Source organism: Chelonia mydas, chromosome 3, assembly GCF_015237465.2.
Source record: "Chelonia mydas isolate rCheMyd1 chromosome 3, rCheMyd1.pri.v2, whole genome shotgun sequence".
NCBI classification, from domain to species: domain Eukaryota; kingdom Metazoa; phylum Chordata; order Testudines; family Cheloniidae; genus Chelonia; species Chelonia mydas.
Genome location: NC_057851.1, coordinates 138,701,733 through 138,717,437, shown reverse-complemented (window position 1 = coordinate 138,717,437; position 15,705 = coordinate 138,701,733).

Sequence of the window (15,705 nt, the reverse complement as noted above, 5' to 3'; positions counted from 1 at the left end):
GAAAGCACCACTTTGATTATTCAAACAGATAAAAATGCCAGTGTTTACTAAGTTTTGGCCCAAGCGAGGGGGCATGAGGGCATCATTTGAGCTCCCTGCCTGAGGTGCCAAAATGTTGTGGGCAGGCCCTGACTTTTGAAATTGAAGGAGGAGGATTCTAGCCCCAGCTCCTCCCTGTGTGAGTGAGACAGTTATACAACAATGCCATCTGACATCTAGAGCACATGGATTCATTACAACATACAGTATAGTTACGGGGGAAAGAAAATACAAAATGGGAATGGAGGGTGACATTAAAACACAGCCCTGATAAAGGAAGTAAGGGTAATCCTAGAGGAGGGAAGATGAAGGGAATCCAGATAAGAAGTGGGGACAGGTGGTTACAACGGACAAGGAATATCAATATTGAGTTATAGAAAATGGGCCAAAACACACCAGGTTGGTTGTCCACATGCAGCACTTTGTATTGTAAATGAGAAAAAAGGCAATCCTGTTTTCAGAGCAATTTAAAACTGACAAGACTATAGTCCTTTGCTCCCAGCATGGCAGCAATTGAGTTTTGTCAATTTTGAGACTGTGGCATCATGGTCAAAAGCACTCTGTCTTTTTGTTTTAAAACCTTGGTAAAACACAGTCAAATAATGAGATTCATGTGATTCATTTAAATTATTTCAAAAATATTGATCTATTTTTCATGCTTACACTTTGATTTTTCTTTGGGGAATACCTTAGGGAGAACTGTCTCTGTTAATAATAAATTCTTGGTGGTGGTGGTGGTACAGAGTCCCCAGTGAACATCATTATGCTACACACGGTACAAATGCTTAATAAGAGAAAGTCCCTGCCCAGACGAGATTACAACCTAAAAAGAAGATGGACAAACGGTGGGTGAAAGGAAGTGCTATTATCCCTATTTTACAGGTTGGAAGACTGCTCTGTTGGAGAGGGACGCTATCCAAGTTTGATGGTGAGGACTGAATTTTTCATCTCCCTTGGAAGGTTTGCATTTTGCCAAAGGCCCAGCACCCATTAGCTTCCCTGCATCCGTCCCACACACAGTGCATTTAGACAGTCCCAATTTAAGAAACAGCCCTAACTCTTAAGTTTGCCACTTTTCAATATCTTAATGTCAGTAGTCTCTTAATAATTTACTACTTTAGCCTGGGTCCTATCAACACGTAGAGAATCCTGCGGCACAATATTTGTGGAGCCATACATTTTTTTTAAGGGGCATATAACTCTCCAGAACTGCTTTCATGGGCAGACCAAGAAAAAAAATAAACACATCCATTATATAAAGCAAGGAACAACTGTACAATACAAGAAGGGAAATCCTGGCCCCATTGAAGTCAATATCAAAACTCATTGATTTCTAGGTTTTCACCCAAAATCTCAGTTTTCAAGAGAATGTTTTAAGATATACCTAGCGCTTAGAATCATAGAATATTAGGGTTGGAAGAGACCTCAGGAGGTCATCTAGTCCAATCCCCTGCTCAAAGCAGGACCAACACCAACTAAATTGGGACAAAATACAACATGGTTTTACAAAAGGTAATCATGTCAAACCAACCTGATCTCCTTCTTTGAGAAGGTAACAGATTTTTTAGACAAAGGAAACGCAGTGGATCTAATTTGCCTTGATTTCAGAAAGTCATTTGATACTGTTCCACATGGGGAATTATTAGCTAAATTGGAAAAGATGTGGATCAATATGAAAATCGAAAGGTGGATAAGGAACTGGTTAAAGGGGACACTACAACGGGTCACACTGAAAGGTGAACTGTCAGGCTGGAAGGAGGTTACTAGTGGAGTTCCTCAGGGATCAGTTTTGGGACCAATCTTATTTAATCTTTTTATTACTGACCTTGGCACAAAAAGTGGGAGTGTGCTAATAAAGTTTGCGGATGACATAAAGATGGGAGGTATTGCCAATACAGAGAAGGACCGGAATATCATACAGGAAGATCTGGATGACCTTGTAAACTGGAGCAATAATAATAGGATGAAATTTAATAGTGAAAAGTGCAAGGTCATGCATTTAGGGATTAATAACAAAAATTTTTGTTATAAGCTGGGGACGCATCACTTGGAAGTAGCAGAGGAGGAGAAGGACCTCGGAGTATTGGTTGATCACAGGATGACTATGAGCCGCCAATGTGATATGGCCGTGAAAAAAGCTAATGCGGTCTTGGGATGCATCAGGCAAGGTATTTCCAGTAGAGATAAGGAGGTGTTAGTACCGTTATACAAGGCACTGGTGAGACCTCATCTGGAATATTGTATGCAATTCTGGTCTCCCATGTTTAAGAGGGATGAATTCAAACTGGAACAGGTACAGAGAAGGGCTACTAGGATGATCCGAGGAATGGAAAACCTGGCTTATGAAAGGAAACTCAAGGAGCTTGGCTTCTTTAGCCTAACCAAAAGAAGGTTGAGAGGAGATATGATTGCTCTCTATAAATATATCAGAGGGATAAATACCATGGAGGGAGAAGAATTATTTAAGCTCAGTACCAATGTGGGCACAAGAACAAATGAATATAAACTGGCCATCAGAAAGTTTAGACTTGAAATTAGATGAAGGTTTCTAACCATCAGAGGAGTGAAGTTCTGGAACAGCCTTCCAAGGGAAGCAGCGGGGGCAAAAGACATATCTGGCTTCAAGACTAAGCTTGATAAGTTTATGGAAGGGATGATATGATGGGATAACCTAATTTTGGCAATTAATTGATCTTCAACTATTAGCGGTAGATATGCCCAATGGCCTGTGATGGGATGTTAGATGGGGAGGGATCTGAGTTACTACAGAGAATTCTTTCCTGAGTGTCTGGCTGGTGAGTCTTGCCCACATGCTCAGGGTCTAGGTGATCGCCATATTTGGGGTCGGGAAGGAATTTTCCTCCAGCGCAGATTGGAAGAGGCCCTGGGGGTTTTTCGCCTTCCTCTGCAGCGTGGGGCACGGGTCACTTGCTGGAGGATTCTCTGCACCTCAAAGTCTTTAAACCACAATTTGAGGACTTCAATAGCTCAGACATAGGTTAGTGGTTTGTTACAGAAGCGGGTGGGTGAGATTCTGTGGCCTGCGTGGTGCAGGAGGTCAGACTAGACAATCATAATGGTCCCTTCTGACCTTAAAGTCTATGATTCTATGATTCTAAATCAACTAAACCAACTAAAGTGCTTACAAAGTACTTTTCATCAATAGATCTCATGAACACTTTACTAAGGAGGTGAGTTTCTTCATCTCCATTTTACAGATGGAGAAACTGAGGCACAGAGAGATTAGGTCACCTGAGTCCCAGTCCAGTACTGTGTGAACTGCAGACCAGTTGATAGTGATCCATGGAGTGGTGGCTGGCCACATGATGCCAGCTCTATCTCCTGAATTCTACTTGATAAACTACATTAAAAGACAGTTAAAAGACAGTAGCCCTCAGTGTTACTACTGAGCACTGTCCTGGCTTCCTTCTTGCTCTGGTTAAGGAGTAAGTTACTGCCCGCCTTTTCATGGTGCAGTGTACTGCCCCCTGTGCACACAGTTCATGTAGCTGGCTGGTGAGTACAGCCAATTGAAACAGGGTAAAGATTTTTTGAGGAAGATACTGAAATCATTGCTCTGCAGGGTTTGAACATAAACAATTTTTCACTTTTTCAAGAATGTTGGCAAAAAGTTTATTCAAAATTTTCAGTTTAGAAAACTTTCAGTCTGAACATTTTTCAAGATCTGGGAGCTATTGTTTCTTCCTCTTTTCTCTGCTTCCCTCCTCCCCTTCCTTCTTCCATTTTGTTAAATATGGGGAGTAAAAAGAGGACAAAGAAAAATGAAAACAGTGTGGGGATTTTGTCAAACAAGGAAAATTTGGAAATAACTGGACATTTTTGTTTTGCAAATTTTAAAAAAAAGGCCATTTACATTGAAAAATATTTTCATTTGAAGGGGACAAAGCCAGGGCTCCTCCCACTCATTTATGGAATAATTCTGAAGTCTGGTGCAGCACAAAAGATCATGTCTGACACCAAGCACAAGGGGTCAATTTATTAACCCCGGTGTAAAAGTTTAAAGAGAAGCCAGGGAAGAATGTAAGGAAGTGCCAGTACATGTATACGGTAGCTTCCACTAGACAAATATGAGGGGGTTGCTGCCATTAGTACAAAATGGGCACTCTTCTCCCCAGCCAATCTGGGCACATCTCACGAAACTTTCTTGGCTCATGGAGGGCAGAGTCAACTGCAAAGTATAAAATCCAACAAACCATCAGCCAGCAAACAGGGAGAATCTCAGCCCAGCCCAGCCTTTGCTCTGCAGCCAGCTCCCAGGCTGGTTCCTCAAGCCTGCAACTCCTGCTCAACCCCAGACTCTGACCTCAGGATATTTACTTCCCTTCTCTGTCCTTTAGACTGAGGTTATGCAGCCTGTACTGGCTGGATATTAAAATGGGTAACACAGTGGCCACCAGCTCAATCCCCACTCTCCAGCTCAGGAATAAACTAGCAGATTCCTTTCAATATTAACATATTTTGACTTTTAGTACCAAGCAGTCAAAAAAGCACCTTGTCTTGGTAAATACCACACTTTGGTTTTCATTAGTTCTCTTTCAGTAAAAGTGATCATTATGTAGCTCACTAACAAGGTCTTAGAAACTGCCATCTGTGAAAAGCCATCTGGAGATGGAGTGGCCAACCTGAATGAAACGAAAATGCCTTTGGTGCGTGAGGGTGTGCTGGAAATTAAGAACTGAATATAATAAATAGTATCATACTGTAGCTTTGTTTTACTGAATGGTTTGCCCTAAAAAGAATATTAGATTTTAATGCCAGAATTGATTGTTATGAACATCTAATCTGATCTGCATAACACAGTTCATAGAACTTCGCCCAATCATCTCTGCATCAAGCCTGTAACTAAGATATTATTTCTTTATGTGTTATACTTTCAGACAGAGAACACTTGTGTGTTAACATTACAATGTAAAATAATACAAAACAAACCTCACTGGCTTTGAGTAAGGGACATACAGAGACAGATGGACAGAAGCTATTTTCAGTTCCAAATAGCTCTGACAAAAATTGAACCAAGGCATAATTTGCAAACTTTCGCATTGAATAGCTCATAAATTTTGGGTAATTCATTCAAATTTCACAAATACTCCAGGGAACAGATTCTTAATTTTGTTAAGGGCCTGGATATTAGTGTGAAATATTGTGAATAAAATTTGTGTGTTTGCAAACAAACATGTAAGAACATAAAAACGGCTATACTGGGTCAGACCAAAGGTCCATGTAGCAGAGTATTCTGTCTTCCAACAGTGGCCAATGCCAGGTGCTCCAGAGGGAATGAACAGAACAGGTAATCAAGTGATCCATTCATCGTCGCCCATTCCCAGCTTCTGGCAAACAGAGGCTAGGGACACCATCCTGGCTAATAGCCATTGATGGACCTATCCTCCATGAATTTATCTAGTTCTTTTTTGAACCCAGATATAGTCTTGGCCTTCACAACATCCTCTGGCAAAGAGTTCTACAGGTCAACAGTGCATTGTGTGAAAAAATACTTCCTTTTGTTTGTTTTAAACCTGCTGCCTATTAATTTCATTTGGTGACCCCTAATTCTTGTGTTATGAGAAAGAGTAAATAACACTTCCTTATTTACTTTCTCCATGCCAGTCATGATTTTATAGACCTCTATCATATCCCCCCTTAACCGTCTCTTTTACAAGCTGAAAAGTCCCAGTCTTATTAATCTCTCCTCATATGGCAGCCGTTCCATACGCCAAACCATTTTTGTTGCCCTTTTCTAAACCTTTTCCAAGTTCAATATATTTTTTATGAGATCGGGCAACCACATCTGTACACAGTATTCAAGATGTGGGTGTACCACGGATTTATATAGAAGCAATATGATATTTTCTATCTTATTATCTAGCCCTTTCTTAATGATTCCAAACATTCTATTCACTTATTTGACTGCCGCTGCACACTGAGTGGATGTTTTCAGAGAACTATCCATATTGACTCCAAAATCTCTTTCTTGAGTGGTAACAGCTAATTTAGACCCCATCATTTTATATGTATAGTTGGGATGTTTTCCAGTGTGCATTACTTTACATTTATCAACACTGAATTTCATCTGCCATTTTATTGCCCCGTCACCCAGTTTTGAGAGATCCTTTCGTAGCTCTTCACAGTCTGCCTCGGACTTAACTATCTTGAGTAGTTTTGTATCATCTGCAAATTTTACCATCCCACTGTTTATCCCTTTTTCCAGATCATTTATGAATATGTTGAATAGGACTGGTCCCAGTACAGACCCCTGGGGGAGATACCATTATTTACCTCTCTCCATTCTGAAAATTGACCATTTATTCCTACCCTTTGTTTCCTATCTTTTAACCAGTTATCAATCCATGAGAGGACCTTCCCTCTTATCCCATGACTGCTTACTTTGCTTAAGAGCCTTTGATGAAGGACCTTGTCAAAGACATTCTGAAAATCTAAATACACTATATCCACTGGATCCCCCTTGTCCACATGCTTGTTGACCCCCTCAAAGAATTCTAGTAGATTGGTGAGGCATGATTTCCCTTTACAAAAACCATGTTGACTTTTCAAGAAATTATGTTCATCTGTACGTCTGACAATTTTGTTCTTTACTATAGTTTCAACCAGTTTGCCTAGTACTGAAGTCAGGCTTACCGGCCTGTGATTGCCGGGGTCACCTCTGGAGCCTTTTTTAAAAATTGGCGTCACATTACCTATCCTCCAGTCATTTGGTACTGAAGCTGATTTAAATGATAGGTTACAAACCACAGTTAGTTCTGCACTTTCACATTTGAGTTCCTTCAGAACTCTTGGGTGAATACCATCTGGTCCTGGTGTCTTATTACTGTTTAGTTTATCAATTTGTTCAAAACACTCCTCTAATGACACCTCAATCTGGGACAGTTCCTCAGATTTGTCACCTAAAAAGAATGGCTCAGGTTTGGGAATCTCCCTCACAGCCTCAACCGTGAAGACCAATGCAAAGAATTCATTTAGTTTCTCCACAATGGCCTTATCGTCCTTGAGTGCTCCTTTAGCGTCTCGATCGTCCAGTGGCCCCACTGGCTGTTTAGCAGGCTTCCTGCTTCTGATGTACTTAAAAAAATGTTGCTATTACTTTTTGAGTCTTTGGCTAGCCGTTCTTCAAATTCTTTTTTGGCCTTCCTAATTGTATTTTTACATTTCATTTGCCAGAGTTTATGCTCCTTTCTATTTTCCTCACTAGGATTTAACTTCCACTTTTTTTAAAGGATGCCTTTTTGCCTCTCACTGCTTCTCTGACTTTGTTGTTTCACCACAGTGGCTCTTTTTTTGTTTCTCTTACTATGTTTTTTAATTTGGGGTATACATTTAAGTTGAGCCTCTATTATGGTGTCTTTTAAAAGTTTCCATTCAGGTTGCAGGGATTGTACTTTTGGTGCTGTATCTTTTAATTTCTGTTTCACTAACCTCCTCATTTTTGTGTAGTTCCCCTATCTGAAATTAAATGCTACAGTGTTGGGTTGCTGTGGTGTTTTCTCTGCCACAGGGATTTAAATCTATTTGTATTATGGTCACCATTACCAAGCGGTCCAGCTATATTCACCTCTTGGACCTGATCCTGTGCTCCACTTAGGACTAAATCAAGAATTGCCTCTCCTCTTGTGGGTTCCCGGACTAGCTGCTCCAAGAAGCAGTCATTTAAGGTGTCAAGAAATTTTATCTCTGCATCCCGTCCTGAGGTAACATGTACCCAATCAATATGGGGATAGCTGAAATCCCTCATTATTATTGAGTTTTTTATTTTAATAGCCTCTCTGATCTCCCTGAGCATTTCACAGTCACTGTCACCATCCTGGTCAAGTGGTCTGTAATATATCCCTACTGCTATATTCTTATTATTCAAGCATGGAATTACTATCCATAGAGAATCTATGGTACAGTTTTGTTCATTTAAGATTTTTACTTCATTTGATTCTACGCTTTCTTTCACATATAGTGCCACTCCCCCACCAGCGCGACCTATTCTGTCCTTCTGATATATTTTGTATCCTGATATTACTGTGTCCCACAGATTATCCTCATTCCACCAAGTTTCTGTGATTCCTCTTATATCAATATTCTCATTTAATACGAGGCACTCTAGTTCACCCATCTTATTATTTAGACTTCTAGCATTGGTATATAAGCACTTTAAAAACTTGTCACTTTTTAGCTAAAACAACAAGGGGTCTGGTGGCACCTTAAAGACTAACAGATTTATTTGAGCGTAAGCTTTCATGGGTAAAAAAAGATACTCCATGCATCTGAAAAGTGGGGTTTTTACTCACGAAAGCTTATGCACAAATAAATCTGTTAGTCTTTAAGGTGCCACCAGACTCCTTGTTGTTTTTGTGGATACAGACTAACACGGCTACCCTGTAATACTTGACACCTTTTAGCTGTCTTCCATTACATGAAGTAATTGAATAAGACTTTTTTTCATTTGACTGTTTCTCATCGGATCTACCTGTATTTTATCATCTTCCATCCTCTCCTCCATACTAGGACATAGACAATCTCCAGGAGTAGATCCTCCCCTAAGGGATGTCTTTGTCTGAAGCACGTGCTCCTCTGCACCTGTCGGCTTTCCCCCAGCCCTTAGTTTAAAAACTGCTCTACGACCTTTTTAATTTTAAGTGCCAGCAATCTGGTTCCATTTTGATTTAGGTGGAATCCATCCTCCCTGTATAGGCTCCCCCTTTCCCAAAAGTTTCCCCAATTCCTAATAAATCTAAATCCCTCCTCCCAACACCATCGTCTCATCAACGCACTGAGACTCTGCAGTTCTGCCTGTCTAACTGGCCCTGCACATGGAACTGGAAGCATTTCAGAGAATGCTACCATGGAGGTCCTGGACTTCAATCTCTTACCTAGCAGCCTAAATTTAGCCTCCAGGACCTCTCTCCTATCCTTCCCTATGTCATTGGTAGATACATGTACCACGACCACCGGCTCCTTCCCAGCAATACACATAAGTCTATCTAGATGTCTCGAGAGATCCGCAACCGTTGCACCAGACAGGCAAGTCACCATGCAGTTCTCCCGGTCATCGCAAACCCAGCTATCTAGGTTTCTAATGATCGAATCCCCCATTACTAATACCTGTCTTTTTCTAATAACTGGAGTTCCCTCCCCTGGAGAGGTATCCTCAGTGCAAGAGGATACCACATCATCATCTGGAAGGAGGGTCCCAACTATGGGATTGTTTCCCTCCGCTCCAGTTGGATGTTCTCTTTCCCTGAGACTTTCATCCTCCTCAACACCACAGAGGCTGTCACACCGGGGTTGGGACCATTCTACTGTGTCCTGGAAAGTCTCATCTATGTACTTCTCTGTCTCCCTTAGCTCCTCCAGCTCAGACACCCTGGTCTCCAAAGCCCATACACGGTCTCTGTGGGCCAGGAGCTCCCTGCACTGAATGCACACATATGCCACCTGCCCTTAGGGCAGGTAATCATACATGCTGAATTGGGTGCAATAAACTGGGTAGCCCCCACTCTGTTACTGGATTTCTACCTGCATTCTCTTTTTACTCCTGCAGCTTGTTCCTTTGTTGTTGTTTTGTTTTTATCAGGGGATGTTTTCGGGGGGGGAGGAATTTGGTAGTGCTCCTTTTGAAGCATAGCTACAATCAGAAAAGGTAACTGCAAAAATGACATCTCAGTGTCTTGTATTCTTCTCCGTAAGTATCTTCCATATCAGATTTGTTCACTGGAGAATTCAAAGAAATCTTTATCTAACTGCCAGGACTGCAAGCTCAGCCTAGTACTGTAGCAAAAAGAAAAAAGAAAAACTAGTTATGTTGTCAATCTGTTTTGTTCATCACCAGCAACAATAAAGGCTCCAGATTCAGAACATAGCTGCAATTTTATAGATGATACAGGAGGCAAAGCACAATATAGCCTGTTCTTTTGCCACTGTATTGGCTCTCCAATACAGACAGCAGCAAAAACTCGTCAGCAATGGCTTTAAATAGATAGGACTCAGAGGACACGTCAAAGCATGGGAGATAACAAGGTGTCTTTTTCTGAACACAGCCATGCTTTAAATGTTCCATTCCCTCTGTGAGAGCGAGAAAACTCCTGTGCAGCACTGGATTTCAATAAGTCTCTTTCCCATCTACGCAAATTAGCACCAAGGCATCCTGCGTGTCCCTGCCAGTCATTAGAATTATGCCAAATAAGCAAACAGAATTTCACAAGTGAATACGGAACATCTGACCCCAGAAGTAGTAAGAACAAAGAGAAAAGGAGTACTTGTGGCACCTTAGAGACTAACAAATTTATTTGAGCATAAGCTTTCGTGAGCTACAGCTCACTGCATCCGATGAAGTGAGCTGTAGCTCACGAAAACTTATGCTCAAATAAATTTGTTAGTCTCTAAGGTGCCACAAGTCCTCCTTTTCTTTTTGCAAATACAGACTAACACGGTTGCTACTCTGAAACCCAAGAATAAAGAGTTCAACATGTGTCATTTTCTGACGGCAGATTTCCAAACAGCTCCAGAATTTCAACTTCCAGTTATTGTTTTTCCTTGGTCAATTAATCACTCTCAAGCTGCCTCTCTCGTCACATCACCCTGTGGACAAGACGATACACAGCACACCAGTTGAGATACCAGTGAAACAAAACACCCTTCTCCAAAGGAACCAGGATTTCTAGAAATGAGATTGTTATTACTTCATATTATTAGGGATTGGGTGAGGTGCGGCACAAGCAGAATGAGAAACAGTGCCTGCCCCAAAGAATTTAGTCAAAAGAAACAAAACAGACAAAGGCTGGGAGGGAAAACACAGGCACAGAGCTGTGAAGTATCTTGCCCAAGGCCACTCAGCCAGTTAGTAGCAGAGTCACCAATAGAGCTCAACTGTGCTGACTCCTTGTCCAGAGCCCTATCCACTAGACCACACTACCTCTCAAAAGCTTTTAACATTTTTTTACAACCCTTTAATTGTTGTTACATTTTAAGACCCAATATCTATAAAACCTGAGGACGAGATCCACAGACAGAGTAAATCTGCATAGCTCCTTGACTGCCCAGTGTTCTGGATCCCACAAGTATTCAGGGTGCAGGAATATCCCAGAACAGCTCATGGGTTTTCTAGCCACCTCTCACAAGGGCAAACTATGCATCCAATGAATTCATAGCAAACTAGTCACCCAATAAATTTTGCCCTCCCCCCCCCCCTCCCCCCGTTTGAGAATGATCCATGACGAGATGTTGATTTTTATTAATGGATTCATAGTTGCTCAAAAAGCACTTTATGACAAAACAGTGCCATTCCCAGGTGTGTGAGAGCTATTTGCGGTCTATGTTTACTCACGTCAGTAAAATGGTATTGCTTCCATTTCCAGATTAAGGGTGGGGTTTGGGCGCATATGTTCCAGTGACTTTCAGTCGTGCTCCTAGGTCATTTAGTCATGCTGGAAAATCCCACACCAGATAACTGAAACATTATTGTAACCCTTCTGCCAGATGGAGTCGGCAGCAACAAGAGCCAGATTCAATAGGGGTGCCTCTTAACAATACAAAACAGAACCGGTTTGAGCCCCCATCCAGTAATCTGGGAAAATTTAACACCACCCCTGGGTGCCTCTAAGAGCCAATATTTTCCCTCTCACAAGCATGAAGTCTGTGTATAACAAAAGAGAACTTTTATTAAAAGGGAAAATGGGACGCAGCATTAATTGACAAAATTCCACAACCACAATTCAAAAGCATGTGGCCACAGCAAACACCCACCCCACAATACGTTGGGCAGTGTCCCTTGCCTCAGTTTCCCCACTGTGAAAGTCTGACCAACAAATGTTCTCTTAATATGTCACTCCCCTTTATCTCCACTGCACCCCACTCAGTTGGTTGTCCTCAGTCAGCAAGACCCAGAGTTCAGAGGTATGTTCACATGGGTTCACATGGGTTCACCTCCAACCCTGGCATCGAGCAGTGTCTCTGTTGATGCTGCTGCCTCTGCAAGTAGCTTACAGCTGCCGCTTTCTTTCTCCACCACCGCTGGCCACCACTGCCTGCTGCTGCCACAGGTTTTCTCTGCCACCACTGGCCCCTACTGCTGCTGCTGTCTTCTCTGCCACCGCCTGCTGCTCACTGCTCCTTCTGCGATGTCACACTTCAAGGTTCTGCCACTTAACCCAATTCTTAGTGATTTCAGCAGACAGTGAGGTTCCTGCAGTGTCTTTCACTGCAACCCTGTCCCCACACCAGGTCTAAGGCTTAGCCCCTAGAGCTGCTCATCAGCGATGTCAGCTCTACTAACCACTGAACAGAAATAAGGACTCTCAACTGAGTCTAAGAAGGGTCAAATGTGTCCAGGACTCTTTAGACAGAGTCCATGCCACCAGGTGTGAAACAACTGTCCCCACTTTCATTTTCACTGGGATTTGGCATCCCTACCCCCTGCTTAGCAAGTAGGGTTGCCAACATTCCAATTTCTTAAAACTGTGCACTAGTGGCCACACCCCAGTCACTTGGTCACTTGCTCTCTCTCCCCACATCCTTCACTTGCTTCCCCTTACCCCTGGGACTCACCTGCTGCCTGCAGAGCTGGGCTGGGAGCTGACATGGAGCCTACCTGCCTGCCCACCCACGAGGTGCAAGTAGGAGGCAGCCCCAGCTAAGAAGCAGCGAGTGCGGGTTTATGAGCTGGTGTGTCCCCTGCACTGCTTTGCCCTCTGTCCTGGCCCCTCCCAGTCCCCATGCCCAGGCCAGGCTGGCAGGAAAGTAGAGGCAGGTGGTGATGGTGGCATTTGCAGGCAGCGACCCCCGCTGTTCTGGCACGCCTGCAGACAGTAAACAGACTTCTGGTATCCGGTCAGTACTTCTGCACCCTACAGGTCCCCTTTCAACCGGACTTCCTGGTTGAAAACTAGGCACCTGACAACCCTATTAGCAAGTGAGCTCAGTTTAAGGTGACCCCATCAATCAGGGCAGGCTAAGTACCCTTCTGCTGCCCTTTACTCATACACTAAGAATAACAGTTCACTACCCCTGCATTCAAATACCAAAGTAATTTGTAACCCAACACCAGCCAAAATTAATCACTTTGGCAAAGCAGCTCCTTCTGCTGAGCACCGAGGCAGAGTAGGTGTGTCTCTGCAAATCCAGTCTGCTCCTGAAGTCTTTTCCTGCAGCTCATCAGTCAATGTCAGGGGACGGCTTATTCAGAGGCTGGTCACATCATAAACAGGGGCAAGCACAAATTGAGGATAGCTATTCACATGTAAATACCCTTATCTGCATGCAAATCTGGGTATTCAAAGGGGGTGAAATTTACCCCAGAGCAGAGGGCCAGTACAAGGCATATATGCAACACTTAAATCCAACCTGTCATAATTTGAAGGATAGGCTTCAGTGATCCATCTGCCTTGTGCTGGGACCCCGCATGCTTGTGTTCATTCCCAAAATAAAAACCAGAATGTCTGTAGACAAGTGAACACAAAAGGCTGCGGAAACAACTGATTCAAAAGACTGATTCTGAATTTGCAAAAACTGTTTGTGAATAACATCTTGTTAGCAGTGGCTATGTCCTCATATGTTTTCTGAAGAGACTGGGAAATAGGGTCAAAAATGCAGCTCATAGTCCAGTATTACTAAACATGGTGACATATGGGTGACAACCATTTACCAAGCTATACCCCACACTAAAGAAACAAGCAAGTAATTACAGTCTCTTGACTATCACAGATAACTAATTACAGTCTCTGTATTAATGAGGCTGCGTTATTCTTCAGTCAATAGCTTTTAGAAAAGATCAGTCTGAGTGAGATGATCAGACCTGGATCTAAACTTCTCTAAAGCTAAGTGGGGTTTAGATCCAGGGGTTTGTTTGTCTGGCTACAGAGATTGAGTTGAGTTTTTGGTTGGGACTCATCCCTAGTTTTTAGGAAGACAAAACTCTGGGCTCAGTCCTCATTCAAAATCCCCACTAAAGTTATGGGGAGCTTTGCTGATTAAGGACCGCAGAATACAAAACCCTGTTTGTTTTCTCTTCCTCCCCCCCCCTCCTCAGTTTGGAAAAGAGATTTAACGGTCTTCTCAAAATTAGGATCCTCGTTGTAGATTACACTTCAGCCACAACGCCTACAAGAAACCGACCAATTAATAATGGATAGGTTATTCACAGTGGAGTATAGATGATATGTATTTATTTAGGGGTTTTTTTAAAAAATAGAGAACCAACATATATAAAAACCATTACATTTTGGCTGTATCCTTCCTGCCCATACTGCTTGTCTCTGTAGTTTGTTAGATCTTTAGGATGGGGACTGAGTAAAATTGTGGCCCCACTGAAATCAATGGCAAAACTCCAACTGATTTCTATGGATTTCTCTCTGAATCTTCCCTTATGTGTGGCTAGTGCCTAATAGATAGACTAAATAACAAGCATTTTCATGATATGTATTGTACAACAAACACAAGACCTATGATGTCACAGATTACCTTGCAGGAGAAGATAACACAACAGAAGAGAAAATGCTTGAGTGACCAGTTCATTTGGGAGATAAATGATCAGATACTGCATGAGAGAATATGACTAATAATTTTACATTCTATGAATATTTTGCCATGGAAGCTCAATTAATAATTTCTAATATTTTCTTAGACAGGTGATAAATAAAAAATCATTTCGGGACCTATTTCAGCAATGTTTAAATGAAGAAGGAAACCTACTGCACAATCAATCTGGCATATTCACTTACGATTTATAAATGTAACTCAAGTAATTTTTTCTTAGCTTACAGAGACCACTTTGAAAGGTATTTCAGTTTATTGTGGATAACAATCTATCAGAATAAAGCTGCTCAGCAAATGATGTGAATATAAATGAGGCTGCATAGGAATAAAAAGAATAAAAATGGAGCTTAATTACCCCAGTGATGGCTTACAGCTACTGACGTTTTCAAAATTAAACAAAAAATAAAAGAAAAAAGCTTCTAGAGTCTGCATTCTATTTATGTGCTTCAAATGAACATTACGTTTCAGATGTAGAAAGAAAAGAAGAGAAAAAAAGAGAAAAGAAGAGAAGAAAAGAGAAAAGACCGCAGGGCATTTGTAAGGCGTTAATGGGGGCAGAGCCGGCAGCCCTGATTTAGATACTGTATCATGCAGCAAACAGTTGGATGCAAACCACCAAATGAAACAGAGTCCTGCCGGCCAAATCCTCAAGTCCTTACGCAGGCATCAGCCACCTGTCCCCTCTTAGATGCCCCTTCCACTGGCTCCTTCTTTACCACATCACCTTTAAATTCCCAACTTGAAGGCCCTATATAGTTGCATCTCTGACCTAAAGCCTGATCCTGTAAGTGGGTCTGTGCAGGTGGCTCCTTGCGCCCAGATGGAATCCCAATGCTATATTGCCAGTCTCAGGGTTTTATTGTGAGTCTCATGGTGTGTTTTTCTTAAAGCTCTTGCTCCCCAGAATCATGTCATTACATAAGAATCTGAGCTTTTTACTATTATTATTATTTTTAAATGTCATGATTTTTTTAAGTCAGGTCTCATTATTTGAATGCTTTGGGTTGGCAAGACTGCAGATGAGTCCAATTAATTTGCACTTGGGCAAGAGGGGCTTCACTTGAGTAGGATCAGAGTCCCATTCTCTTCATGCATCAGCCCCCTGAAGAGTCCGCA